This window comes from Sinohyriopsis cumingii, chromosome 13 (genome assembly GCF_028554795.1).
Source record: "Sinohyriopsis cumingii isolate HCF-2022 chromosome 13, ASM2855479v2, whole genome shotgun sequence".
In the NCBI taxonomy this organism is placed as follows: Eukaryota; Metazoa; Mollusca; class Bivalvia; order Unionida; family Unionidae; genus Sinohyriopsis; species Sinohyriopsis cumingii.
Window position 1 is genome coordinate 31,858,503 of NC_142973.1, and position 13,788 is coordinate 31,872,290.

At 32.9% G+C, this 13,788-nt stretch overlaps 1 protein-coding gene across 1 annotated transcript in view; it reads left to right on the forward strand.

Annotated features, from left to right (window-relative positions):
* The first annotated feature begins 307 nt into the window (after positions 1 to 307).
* LOC149785150 (uncharacterized) overlaps positions 308 to 13,788 on the forward strand; it is a 58,385-nt gene continuing 44,904 nt past the window's right edge. Inside the window, exon 1 of the mRNA XM_089978934.1 lies at positions 308 to 544. The gene's annotated coding sequence lies outside the window, so the exon portion shown is untranslated. The remainder of the gene's footprint in view (positions 545 to 13,788) is intronic.

Below are 13,788 nucleotides of genomic sequence, written 5' to 3' on the forward strand. Positions count from 1 at the left end.
TATTTACAGCTTGCATCAATGAAGAATACAATATACCTGAATAGAATTATGAAAGTAGCACTTGCAAGCAGCCATTTACAATATTGCATCAAGGAAGATAGAAATTATACGCATATAACTATGGCGGTAATCCCCCTCCGTACACTTAGTCTATTTACTTCCGTAACGTTTCCTAGTGATGAAACTTCTCATAACATATAGGCGTTTTTATCAGCAGGTCTTATCGATTTCACGTTGCCATGACTTCAACAAGACGCGAAAGACAGGTGGTTGATTGGCCGAAAAGGTATATAATTGGTATCATCGATTGACAGCGATAGACAGGCAAGAAATAAGTCTCAGTAAGAAAATTGGTATGTATTTGGTTGAGGTTTTGTGGACAAACATTATCTTCAATGAATCTTTTATGTGGTTTTACCTGTCATCATCAATCCAGCGCAAGCGGTATTCTGGCACAAACAAACAAGAATTTGACAGAGACTCTAACCTGAAGCCGCTTTTCGATGACAATTATTAGAGAAAGCTTTGCTGCTGCATTAGCCAGGTAAGATTTTTCTTAAACAATTCTGTTGTATTTTGTGTCCAATTTGGAACATATTGGTAGATGTTTACTGTCGACAAGTTATCATCAAGGAGCAAAATCATTTAGGTAGTTATCCGACACACCTTTTTCCGCTTCTCAAAAAGAAAATACACGTGTTTTCAATATATGTACTTATTCGTTGGCGCATGCTATTTTAATATCATATATTTACCTGTTGGTCTTAACAGCAGGTCATGACAAAACTTTGTGTAGTGCTTGATTACGTATAGAACAATGATACTGATATAAATGTTAGGTACTAAGTGTTTATTCTTTTGTTGGGGTAAGGGGATGATTTTGTGGAAAGAAAATGTACAATGATTTTCAGCACGCCAGTATACTGCATTTTTAACAAATATTCCAGCGTAATACGCCTGAATGATTGATAAGATTACGAAATAAAATAGAATCGATTGTCTTTTTGAATTTGTTTCGTTGTTGTTGCTATTTTTGTTTGCTTGGTTTCTTTTTTGTTTGCTTGTTTTTCGTTGTTTTTTTCTTTTGTGGGGATGGCTGGGTACCTAAAAAAGAAATTTTACTGGTGAATTTTGTAAACGAATGCCAAAACGTGCCTGATGATACTATTTTTGTAATCGACTGTTGTCATCCACAAGTGGCCTCTTCAATTTCGTATTCAAGACTCCAGTTAGGTGTATGGTTAACGTTTGTAAAAAAATTCTAATGCTGAATTGATACTGCGCAGTGTAATAGACGGTATCGCACGGGTATCTTCAAGTCTTTCCTAGAAAGTGTGTAATTTTCAAATGACCAGTCTATTTAAAAAATGTGCATGAATATAAGTCAGTGTCCAAGTGACGAACTTAATGAATGCTTCTGAAGACTGAAACTGTCCACTCCATTACATAGGAGCAATAGAGTAAAAATCAAGATAAGTGGCTCCTAACAGTAGCGGCCTTAGCGAGGTGCGAAAGCTAAAGGGCCCGGAGACTTTTGAGGTTTTTTTTAAACATATTTTAATTAAAGCATATTCTTTAAAAAATAAATTTTAATTTTGGAAACAAATTTGTATTTTTCTTTGAATATTTCACATCATTTCTACAGTGATATAGAAATTATATTTTGGGGCCCACTGTCCTCATTTCGTACCAGAGCAGCACAGTTCTGAAGCCGCCGTCGTTCTAACAAATAACAACTGGCCTTCACATAGTACAATAAATGGTCCAGATATTTCGGTAATATTTTGGCAATTAGTCGACACAAAGGAATCAGAAAAAGGTAACTCTTATTAATACAAAATTGGTCTTCGTATCTGACAGTTATTGGTCGATATATTTATGTAAATCTCCTAATAATAATTCGCCAAATGGTAAATCAATCTTCGATTGTTTTCTTTGACTGACACCTCGCATAAAGTTTAAGTAAACAAAGACAGTTTTATCAGTGCAATAAGTATCAATCATCCATGGATATAATACAAGACATGCTATATTCATGCGTAGTTTCACATATATTAAAACATTTTTACTATAAAAGAACACCTTTCCTAATAACTATCACAAGTTAACTTTTCTTTTAGTTCGTTGCAAAATATTTTCATATACATTATTTGAACACGTATACTGAGCAAATACAAACTTCACCCGTCACTAATTACTGAAATCCTCCTGAGACTTCGATAAGAAACGGTGGACCAAGCCCAGTTACCTTCCTTGAATGCAAGAGATGATGTCATCAATAAACACGATCCAACTAAAATGAAATGAAAAATAAAAGGAATCTCGTGTTTTAGCATAATTTCTTTTTTCCTTTACTGATACGTACATGTTGTCAGTAAAGTAATTTGATTCTTTTTGTTTGTATCGCGTGGGATGCGTTACAAGTACCTGGATCAAGTTACTGTACCGATAAATATGTTATTATATATCCTAAAGGACTATTTCATCATGAAAAGCGTCATTTATGTTGTTGTTGTTGATCTTCTTCTTCTTCTTTTTCTTTGATTCTAATAATCTTTTCGCATTGTGTCTTGCGTCCAAATATGGCGCTACTGTAACATGCGTCATTCTTGAGGAAGCTCAAGATGAACATCTAAAACAAGGTTTCAAATGAACCTCTAACACATGGTTTCAAATGAACTTATAACACATGGTTTCAAATGAACATATAACACATGGTTTCAAATGAACATCTAACACATGGTTTCAAATGAACATATAACACATGGTTTCAAATGAACATATAACACATGGTTTCAAATGAACATATAACACATGGTTTCAAATGAACATCTAAAACATGGTTTCAAATGAACATATAACACATGGTTTCAAACGAACATCTAAAACAAGGTTTCAAATGAACATATAACACATGGTTTCAAATGAACATATAACACATGGTTTCAAATGAACCTCTAACACATGGTTTCAAATGAACATCTAACACATGGTTTCAAATGAACCTCTAACACATGGTTTCAAATGAACATCTAACACATGGTTTCAGATGAACATATAATACACCTAATTAAAGGTTTCAGATCAGCCTTAGAAAAGTTTTCTTTATCATCAGAACGATGGTTATATAATAGAACTGAAATGTTCTCGAATTTTCTCTTTTGTGAAAAAATTTGATGTTTTGGGTATTTTCGTTTTAAAATTCAAATTCCTAGTTATAAGTAAAGACACAGATTTCACATAAGTTAAATAATAAGTTTTATTATATACTTAAGTGTGAAATATAGAGACTTAAGGGCAAAATAATTTTCATTTTTGTTTATTCTTATATATTCACATGTGAAATATAAGCTTTCCCATCGTGCCATGCGAGGTTTAAAAAAAAAACAAAAAACAAAGAGAACCGGATATATTTCATCTTGTTGTACCAAAAACGATACGTTTTAACTTGTGGCTTCACGACTCATTAAAATATCAGGTGTTTGGGTACCTCACGATGAAGTAATGTTTTAACGTAGGAAAAGAAAAAAAACCTCCATATATATTTTTTATTTTATTTACGCTGAAGAAAATTAAGTTAACGAGTTACATTATTAGCAACACTCTTGCATACTTGTACAATTTATGCGCAAGTGATTTCTTTCTTTCTTCTCTATTTATTTCTGTTTATTTATTCTTCTTTTGTTTTTGAGGCCACTGGTGGCCGAGTGGTCAAAGGCGCTCGCCTTGACCGATACTGCCATTTTACTTATGCATGCCAGCGTTCGAGTCTCGGGTTTGGACAATGTGGGTATGTTAGAAAGCTTGCCAGAAGGATCCCGTGGGCCGGTGGTTTTCCCGGGTTCTAAAAAGTGGTTTTAAACTCAAAACAAAAACAACTCTTGCTCTTAGATACTCCTTCTGAAATATTAATTTGTTTTTATATTAATTGGTACATGGCATTGTTATTTGTGGGGCGGGTTTGACTTCAGTTTGGCTGTTTGATCTTGGCATCGTTGTTGGTTATTTTTAGGCTTTTTTCAGTTTTTGCCGTTCTTGATTTTTGTGCTTGTTTGATCGGATGATAATCATCAGGATGATGATGTACATTATGTTCGTGGTTTTGTCTGAAAATCCCAATGATATATAATGTAATCCGATTTTTTTATTATGAGAGTTCTATTTAAATAATCACAGAACTGCGTGTTTTGAACTTTGATTGTTTTGTCTTGTTTTGTTTTTCACTTTTGTGTTTTGGGGAGATTTTTGGTGCTTTTTGAAGCGATAGTCAGTAAAATTTACGACGGGAATCTTTAATTTACCTAATTTTTACAGAGGTTCAGTGTCACATTCGGTAATAATGCTCTCTCATGTTCATCTCTAGACTTTTTAATATTTATTTCCAGTATTATATAAAAAATATTTAAATTCTTTGTTTCTCAAATGGATATCATTGTCAAGAAAAACACATCATTGAAGTCCTGAAATTCGCCAATTTGAATTTAGGAAAAAGCCTTGATACATTATAAACTCCATGATAATTAAATGAATGATGTTTTTAAGGAAATTTTTTTTTATGTTACAAAGATGTCATTCTGAACATGATGACTATCGTACTAAATGCCACACAACATTTAAAACAAATCAACGCGTACGTTTTCACTCATGTATATAAAAAATAACGGAAAATACTGATTCAGAAACTATTTCCATCAACCCTCGCTTTGAAAGAATGAAACCAAGAAGAATATTTAACCCGTATGCGTTAATTCTAGGTCCAGTGTTCTAGAAATCATTTTAGCACTTAATTCAAGCTGGTGCTTAAATAAAAACCACATCAGATATGATATTTAAGAGAACCTATGTAGTTGAAATTTCGCATACAAACAGAAAATCCGGAAAGCTCCATGATTCTACGTTTATTCCAATTAACGTTACTGAGAATTAACACTGTCAGACTTTGAGCTAGAGTGGTTCATATCTGCATATATGATGTATGTTGCTTAACTAGCCTAATTCAGTTATAGGGACTTATTTCTCCGAAAATGGCATGACTGAATTCAGGATACAAATGAGATAGAGATCGAGATAAGATTCAGCGTTTAACATCTGGGACATGGTCTACAGATTTTAACTTTTGATTTTTAATGCTGACGTTTTTTAAATTTAAATTGTAGTAATACATGGAAATTCTCATAGTCTATATATGACATAGGTTAGATATATCCAATTTGTTTTCCCAATGAATAAAAGTGTATAAACTTTTTTAGGAAGCTGCCAATATATATATATATATATATATATATATATATATATATATATATATATATATATATATATATATATATATATATATATATATATATAATACGAAGGAAGTATTAGTATCGGAAAAGGAATAAACAAAAGAATTTCTTAATGATGGCCTGATTAAGCGAGTTTAATGGTTGCTGCAGCTAGTGCGACCAGACAAGCTACGTTTGCCGATACATCTTATGACAGTCTTAACTAATTAGAAAAAGACTTACAATCATAAAATAATCATCAGGTATAACGAAAAAGGAAATGAACGTTACTCGGTGTAGTTCTCATCGTTGTTTATGTAAAAATTAAATAAATAATCTATATCCTGGTATAAATAGAGTTGCATTTATAACTGTAAATGTTCGTACGTTAACCGAGGTGCTGACATTTTAGCTTTTAGTTTCCGCAATAAGAATTGGATTAATGAAATTATTTCAGTGTTAACACTTGTCGCCTCATTAATTCATAGTGCTATAACAAGGTACATTACAACGAGCAATGTCGACGACGAGAGGATATAGTTCAGTTATGTCTACAGTTCATACGTTTAAAGACATTGTTTACATGAACCGGATGAATTAGATATAACAGTTAATTTTATATCAGGCGGAAGAATTAGATTCAATGGTAAATTTCTCATCACTATGAGTCATTATCTAAAGGAAGTAAGGAATATAGACTACATTGTCACAGGATATCAAGGCTAAGCTCACATTTAACAGCCATTGATTACCATAATACCTGTTAAGTTTCATTTTTAACAATCAACGTCACTTCCTTGTAGATAACCATCAAAGAAAGGTCAATAGGTGAGGCAGGCATCATATTTGCCTGCATTTATATTTAATGGAACAACGCATGGAGAACATTTTATTAATATTTTTTTCCAGCTCAGACATATCAGTGGAGAGAAATGAACGGTTGTTGTTATAGGGTTAACTCCCTTTGTCAGCACAAGATATGCTATACATGGCGGCCTGTATAAATGGTAGAGGAAGAACTCGGGAAAACCCCAGAAAGAACCACCGACCCACGAGAAGCCACTGACAAGCTTTCTCACATACCCACATTGGCCGAACCTAATCCTCGAACCCACGCAGACAGAGGTGAGATGGCAATGGTCCGTAACGGTGATAACGGTAAGCGCTTTAGACCACTCGACCGCTCGGACCCGCTCCATAATTAGCGGTGCCTAAGAGCACCATTTCTGTTGGGGTTTTTTTTGTTGTTGTTTTGTTTCTTTTTTCGGAAAACAGTCAGTTATATATAACATTCTTGGAAGATGTCAGCATCTTTGCTACCTATAACCAAACTCTCTAACTATATTTACATGCTGAACGTAGGCGCAACTTGTCACATTTACACTCTGTACAGTATCTATATTTACATATAGAAAGTAGGTATAATCTGTCACATTTAAATTCTATAACTAGATGATGATGATGATGATGATGATGATGAAATAATAATTAAGTAAAGTAAATATATAATATCTAAGGACAATTATATTTCCTAAATGGGAAACGAACGTAGTTCCGTCGGCTTATTGCCTGTGGCGATACGTCTTAATTTAATCTCAACATAGAATTCTCAAGGCACGCAAACATCAATATATCACATTAAATTACTTCGATCGTATCTGTTGAGTGGTGATGCAGTGCAATTAATAGTGTTTATGGTGAATCATCGGATGGAACAATAGCAATGTTTATGTCAGCAGAAGATTAACCGTTAGTGTGTCCCATTGAAATCACGCGAAAAGAATGAATCCAAACACTTTGCTAATTAATTGCAATAAGCGACAAGTCGAATGCATTTCATCACTGATGTGACAAATCAATATCAAAGATCGATCAATGCTCGATGAATTTATTTTGCATTGTCCTTGATGCGAGACTGGACAATGCTTATATTCATGATATCGTATATATTGATCGAAACTGCAATCACTGATATTCAAAAACGAATCAAGCGTTCTCACTTTTTCAAAGCTCAAATCCACGGTGTGTTTTTTTTTTTCTTCGAATGAGTACTTTGCACTGAAAAGTTGAAGCTGGTATATATGTATCGAAGGAAACCTCATTTTTCTATAACCTAACATAAACGAAGGAATCCTCACATATCTATATCCTTCAATCAATATACAAATCGAATTATTCCAACATTACTAAGACTAAACTTCTTCTGTTTCGATAGCATTATTATAAGATTTTAAAATATTTGGCTGGAAAAGTTTATTTGCCACCCATAATCAAAACGATTGTGTTAGATTATTGTTATTGCTTTCCGGAAAAGTGCATTATTTAATTAATATTTTTTACTGCGAATGAAGACTGAGAATTTCGGAAAGAAAAATACATATATCAACCAAGTACAGAATTTTTCCCATCAAACATTTTACAAACTATACGCGCTTTACATATTGATGATAACATATGTTAGGAAATAAAAGGGAGGTCACTAGGGTAGGTTTAATGCATGTTTTATCATATAAGACGACCAAATAATACTCGGATCGTATTATTTTAAAGTGAGTATTCGCCAACGTAAATAGAGAAGGAAAATATAAATTATTAAAGCATCAATAATCAATATTCAAGACGAATTCGGTGAACTCAGCATCATTAATGTTTCGTGTTTAAGCTCGAATAAACAGTAACACAAGAAAGAGTGAAAACAACAAGCTTTGAAAAAAATTGATAATCTATTTATTTCCCATAAGAAAAATACAGTAAAAATTAAAATAAATTAAACTTGCGGTTTCAAGAATCAAATTCAAAAATAATCCAAGAATAATCCACGAATAAAATTTAAGAAGTCCTAATATTGAAATGTTCTAACGACTTCAAGTTCGAGTCCCCAAGAAGAATCCAAGATGGACGACGATGACGTATGCTGTATCCTGTAACGTGTTGAAGTCTAAAGTTCCGTGTAGAAACAAGAAATACCACTCCGGTTTTGGGAATTATAATAAAAATTTTAAGAAATGTCTTTGTTCAAGAATTCTGTATGAGCACTTAACATATTTTCAGAGAAGCGGATTAATCCTTTTGAATCCAAATAATTTGAACAAACATTAAAATGTTATTCCCAAAATGACACACCAAAAGAAACACCTTTACGTCCCAGTGTTCAGAAGCCAAACTGAGAGTATTCCTCTAAAACGATGGTTTAAAACTTGAATTTTACGCAAAACAGATGCTCACATAAGGGTCACGTGATCATTTTTGCATGTAACAAACCACGTAGTCCCTTTATGTCCTTGGTAAGAACCAATCATTTTATTTCCGAGAATAAACGTTGTTTACTTCACTAAAAACTATTTACAAGTCGAGGGTAACGTATCCAACACAGCCTTGATCTCAACCTTATTATTCCCACAATAAAAATAAATTAAAAATAACTTGTTCACGTGGATGTTACTAATTTTGAATTAAGGTCGTGAACTAGGTCAGTCTTATGTTTACAAAAATGAACATTCAAGGTCAAACTATTTTCTGGAAAAAAAAGTATGAGTTTCCAGTAAACAGAACTAATTGCTTTGACATATAATGAAATTAAAAAATAGGAAGATTTTAAAACATACAAACAATTAAATTAAATATACGTAACACTAACACTGGAATAACTCTGATATAGTTTGAGAGATGTTTTCTTGGGACGTTTCGATGTACTGTGTCACATTCGCATTGTTTAAATGGATCAATAATTATGTCAATGATATGTATTTCTCACTGGGATATATGACTCATCACATGAATTAAATTACGTTTAGTCTAGTTACAAAGACATTTAACAAAATATGCTTTGTCCGTAATGTTAAGCTGTTTGTGTAATGTCGTGATGAAGAGGAATCGACATAAGAAAGGTTCGACATACGAATGTAAAGAATGTATCTTACAAATACGCCTCCCAAGCGTGTTGGATACCAAATGCGGATTTAACAACTGAAGAAAATACAAGCTACGCAAGCATATACGCATTTACAAATGACCTACGTTCACAGTGAACAGCAACCACGTTATAAGAATATTTCTACCTCTATATAAGTAACAATTACTTCCTCAGTGCAAAGAAAAAGTCTTACAAAAAAAGGTTGCACACAACCAACCACAAGCATTTCGATGATTATTGAAAACGGAATCTTTTATTTTCTGTATGCGCTGAAAAGCAAATTATTCATTATTCAATGGATGCTATTTACCAGAGTAGAAAGTAGTGAAACTTGAGGGTAAGTTTGTTTTTTTACTCAGTAAAAAAAATTGCTTGGCACAATTTCTTTTGGAAAACGAAAGTATACAACACTTACATTTTATGGTAACGCTTTGTATTATTCTACATAGTGGTCCTACTGAAAGCCTACATCCAGTTTTTCGTTTACTTAGGATTAGTACTTCAGCAAAAATTACAAAGTTTAGAACAATGCAGAAGGTATATGAGATTAATATTTTAAAATATATCTTCACAATTCAAACTATAATATCAGTATTCATCAATGTAATCCACTCCCCAAACAAAATACAATTCATTTACACAAGTAAAACATTTGCACGTGCACATATACAAAACGCTCTTGTGGTGCCAAGTGACACTGTTGATGTCGTATTTTCCTATTTTAAATTGAGAACTGCAAATTCAGTATGCAAACTATAATAGTAAATATTCACTTACCTGTATCTGCGCTAGCGCTCTGGATTTTACCTTTTGTTAATAACATGTTTCAGGATGTATCACATTATTCTATCTAACAACGATGAAGGAGGAGTTGAATGTCATATCAAGATTTGCAATAACTCCGTTTCTTCCAATCCAAGAATACAATAAGATCTAATTTAAAAATTGCAGACTGTTTGGAAAAAATCAACCAGTCATTCTAAGTCTATTTTATTTTCCTCTTCCGATAACCCATGGATTAAACATGTACATTTATTTTGTTTTGTATTTATTTAATTTTTTCGAAAGATTGTTCATATACATGAAATATTTCTTCAATTTATGTTTATGAGACCTTAGCAAATACCACGCATATCAATTAATTGTGTTGTAATCGATCGAATGGTCAAGATTACATATGAACAACCAAATTCTGTCTAGTTCCCAAGTTCTACCTCTTTGAAACAAACACGTCAGTTGACACATTTAAATTAGCCAATTCTTGAATATAATCTCTTTCAACAGACATTCTTAGGTACTTGATAAAAGCTTTTACAATTTTATTTAAAATATTTTTTAAGCAGTGAAATGAATCTGTTACAATTTTATTTAATATATTTTTAACGATCAGTTGCATACAGCGGTCAGCATTTGCTGAATGCAAATATCATTTTCTTATATATAAAAACGAATGTATTAGGCCTACGTGTACTTGTAAAAATTATCTTCAGTGATTTTTACAAAATATATTTTTAATTTACATCGGGAAGAATTCTGTCATCGGGGATACAAAAACAAGCATTGCCCATAAATTTACAACACCCAGCCTCAACGTGCAATCCAAGATTTATATAAAGCAAAACTTACAAAGTACATTGTTATAAGCTTTAATAAAGTAACGACCGATTTCAAATGAATGCAGCAGCAGCTGCCACTGTCTAACCTTTAGACGACACGCGCTGATCATCTTTCGAGCAAAGCTAGCAATAGAAAGGGGCAGATTTCTATACCTCAACGACTGCAGAAACTACGTGACACATGTCTGTTTAAAAGGCATCAGTAAGGTCTGCATTGATTTTTGATTGTCATTGCATATGAGAAACCATTATGTGGGAATTTATTATTCGCTTTTTATTGTTTTGACTGAAATAAGCAGGACATGTACAGAGACATCCTTACAATAGGATCCAACTCTATCTCAGTTTAATTTCGGAACGCATTATCACTGCCATAGAAACGTAGCGTTTGGCTCTGTGTGACATATACAAATGCAACAGTGAAACCTAAATGATAGACTGTTGAGAAAAAAAATGTGTGTTATCTGGATATCATCCGCACATTCCTGAAGTCTGAAATTCCGTTAAATGGAACAGATTGAAGATCAGCATGCACTTCACCCTTCTTTCCTGATTTATTCGATGAACAAGATCATCGATAAAAATCATGGACTACTGATGGATAATAACGAATTGTACGGGTTTGAATCCTGCCAAGACCAGATCAGGCCTATCGCCTGGTACGATACTCTATTTGCCTTGCAAAATATAATTTTTCATTTTATGATATTCCGATAAATACCGAACAAAGAAGCAAGCAAACTAATAAACATTTGCTTGAAAATAAACTAATTTAAAAATGTATAACCTGCAAAGTGAAAACAAGTGACATTCCGTTCATAATGCCTCAAATCTGCTAATCTCTCCCTACCGTGAGACTTTCTAATATAATATTGTAATAAACTTAGGGTATGTGCTCTTTTTTTACCTTCTGTTGGTTTCTTTTATGGAGATATCAGTATTGGGAAAATAGTTGGCCAATTATTGATGTACGAGACTCTATGGTCTTAAACTAAGTCACAAAAAGAAGCGAAACCAACATGAGTATTAAACTTCAATACAAAATTAAATCACTGTAATGCAAAGTTAAATTTCAAAGTTTAGTATTGTGTACCAAATCTAAAATAATCATAAATGTTCTATTTCAAGTCTAAATTTATAAAATAGTCCGAACGCATTACTATAATCTGGAATGTGTTGATGTACCAATAGACTTGATCTATCACCATGACAGAATCCAGAATATTCTTGAATTATTTCGCAATAGTCCCAAAGTAGTGAATTAGTCCAAAAGGTCAACGAGAACATTGTAACTCCAATGAATAATTTAAATAAATTTTTCCTCTCAAAACCTATATCTGAACACAAGAGTAAATTATTGCACAGACTGAACTTTAAAGCCTAATGACTAATGGTTTGCCTCATCCTATATATAATTCACAGTATATGGGTCATTTGAATGGATGATTCCATCAAATGGTAAACAAGTTCGCTTCCAGACTATTCTAAGTTTAAAAGTTTCTAAATAGTTTCTTGAACTCAAATCGAAGTAAACAAGTTTTTAAAAAATGAAAAAAGTCAGGTAGGCAAAAACTCTACCCTCCGTCATGAACAAACGTCAGGAATGCAATATAAATTAAATAGACATAACATTAGGTATAGGCGACATTCACCCTGAACGGTGTAATGGGACTTTACCGAAGCATAGGTAATTTTCATCAAGTGGACGCTACCAAATTTCTTAATGTAATGAAACGTCGGTAGACTCTCACGTATATGATGCTTCAGTAACTTGAGAGAGGAATAATTTTGTGTATTAAGCGTTAGGGTCGTGTTACTTATTACTCAGCACGAAATACCGATCTAGAGATTAGAAACGAGCACTGTTGAAGAATATGAATGTTATGAGAGAGAAAACCATGCAAGTGTAAACTTAGAGTACCGTGAATATGTGTTCGTTATTTGATTGGAGAAAATGAGCTGAGGTATTAATGTGTTTCAAATCCTTTCAACTTACAACGAATATTGTCTTTCAGTTATTTAAAAATATTTGAAAATATAGGAAACATTATAGAATGGGACAGCTTTTATGTCTTTGGCTTTTTATACTTTTATTAATAAACGCTAGCTAATAGCCATGAACCGGTAAATATATCTTCGTAAAGATGCTGACAGAGTTAGTTCCATTGCTTTATCACTAATTCCAGTCGATATTTAATCCTACGCTTGGCATATAATATTATCCTCAAATGTTATAATGCAAGCATATAACTCCAATGCATGTTTTTATCATGATTTCATGCAATGCCATAAATTTTATACACGGATCTCGAGCTATTTACGTCATGGACTTAAAATTCTTATTTTACTTAAACTTACGATTTCATCCATGTTATAACATAAAAACAAGTTTTGCAGTTCTTCTCTTGAGAGTAAATAAAAAGTATGGGATCAAGCTTTCTCTCTGAGATAATTAAAAGTAGTTGATACAAATGTCTATTTTAACTTGTCGATACAAAATCTAAAACTCAGGCAAACACTCGGATTTTATATGATCCCAGAATTCTAAGGTTGAATAATAAGGAACTACAGTAAAAGCCATATGGATTATTCTTAACGAGTCTTACCAGCATGAAATAAGCTTTTTATGGAATGCAGCATTACTTCAATCGAAACAGTTAAAGCAAATTAATGCACACTGCAGTGAGATAGACTGCACACTGTCTTATACAATAAATCAGGGTTATCGCATAAATTGTTTGGTGGGATATAATCAGCGACCTTTGGAATGTACTCTAGATAGCATTTTTAACAGAAGCTATCGTACGTGTTTGATCCATCCTTGGTAGGGTAACATTTAGTTGGGAGATGTTGCCACGCAATATCTTTTCTTTGAAAGGCAAACTCTCAGCTAAAACATCATTTCAATGGGAAAATGGCAAAAGCAGTGTGTGTGTGTGTGTGTGTGTGTGTGTGTGTGTGTGTGTGATTTGGATTTTTAGTATAGCTTTAATAA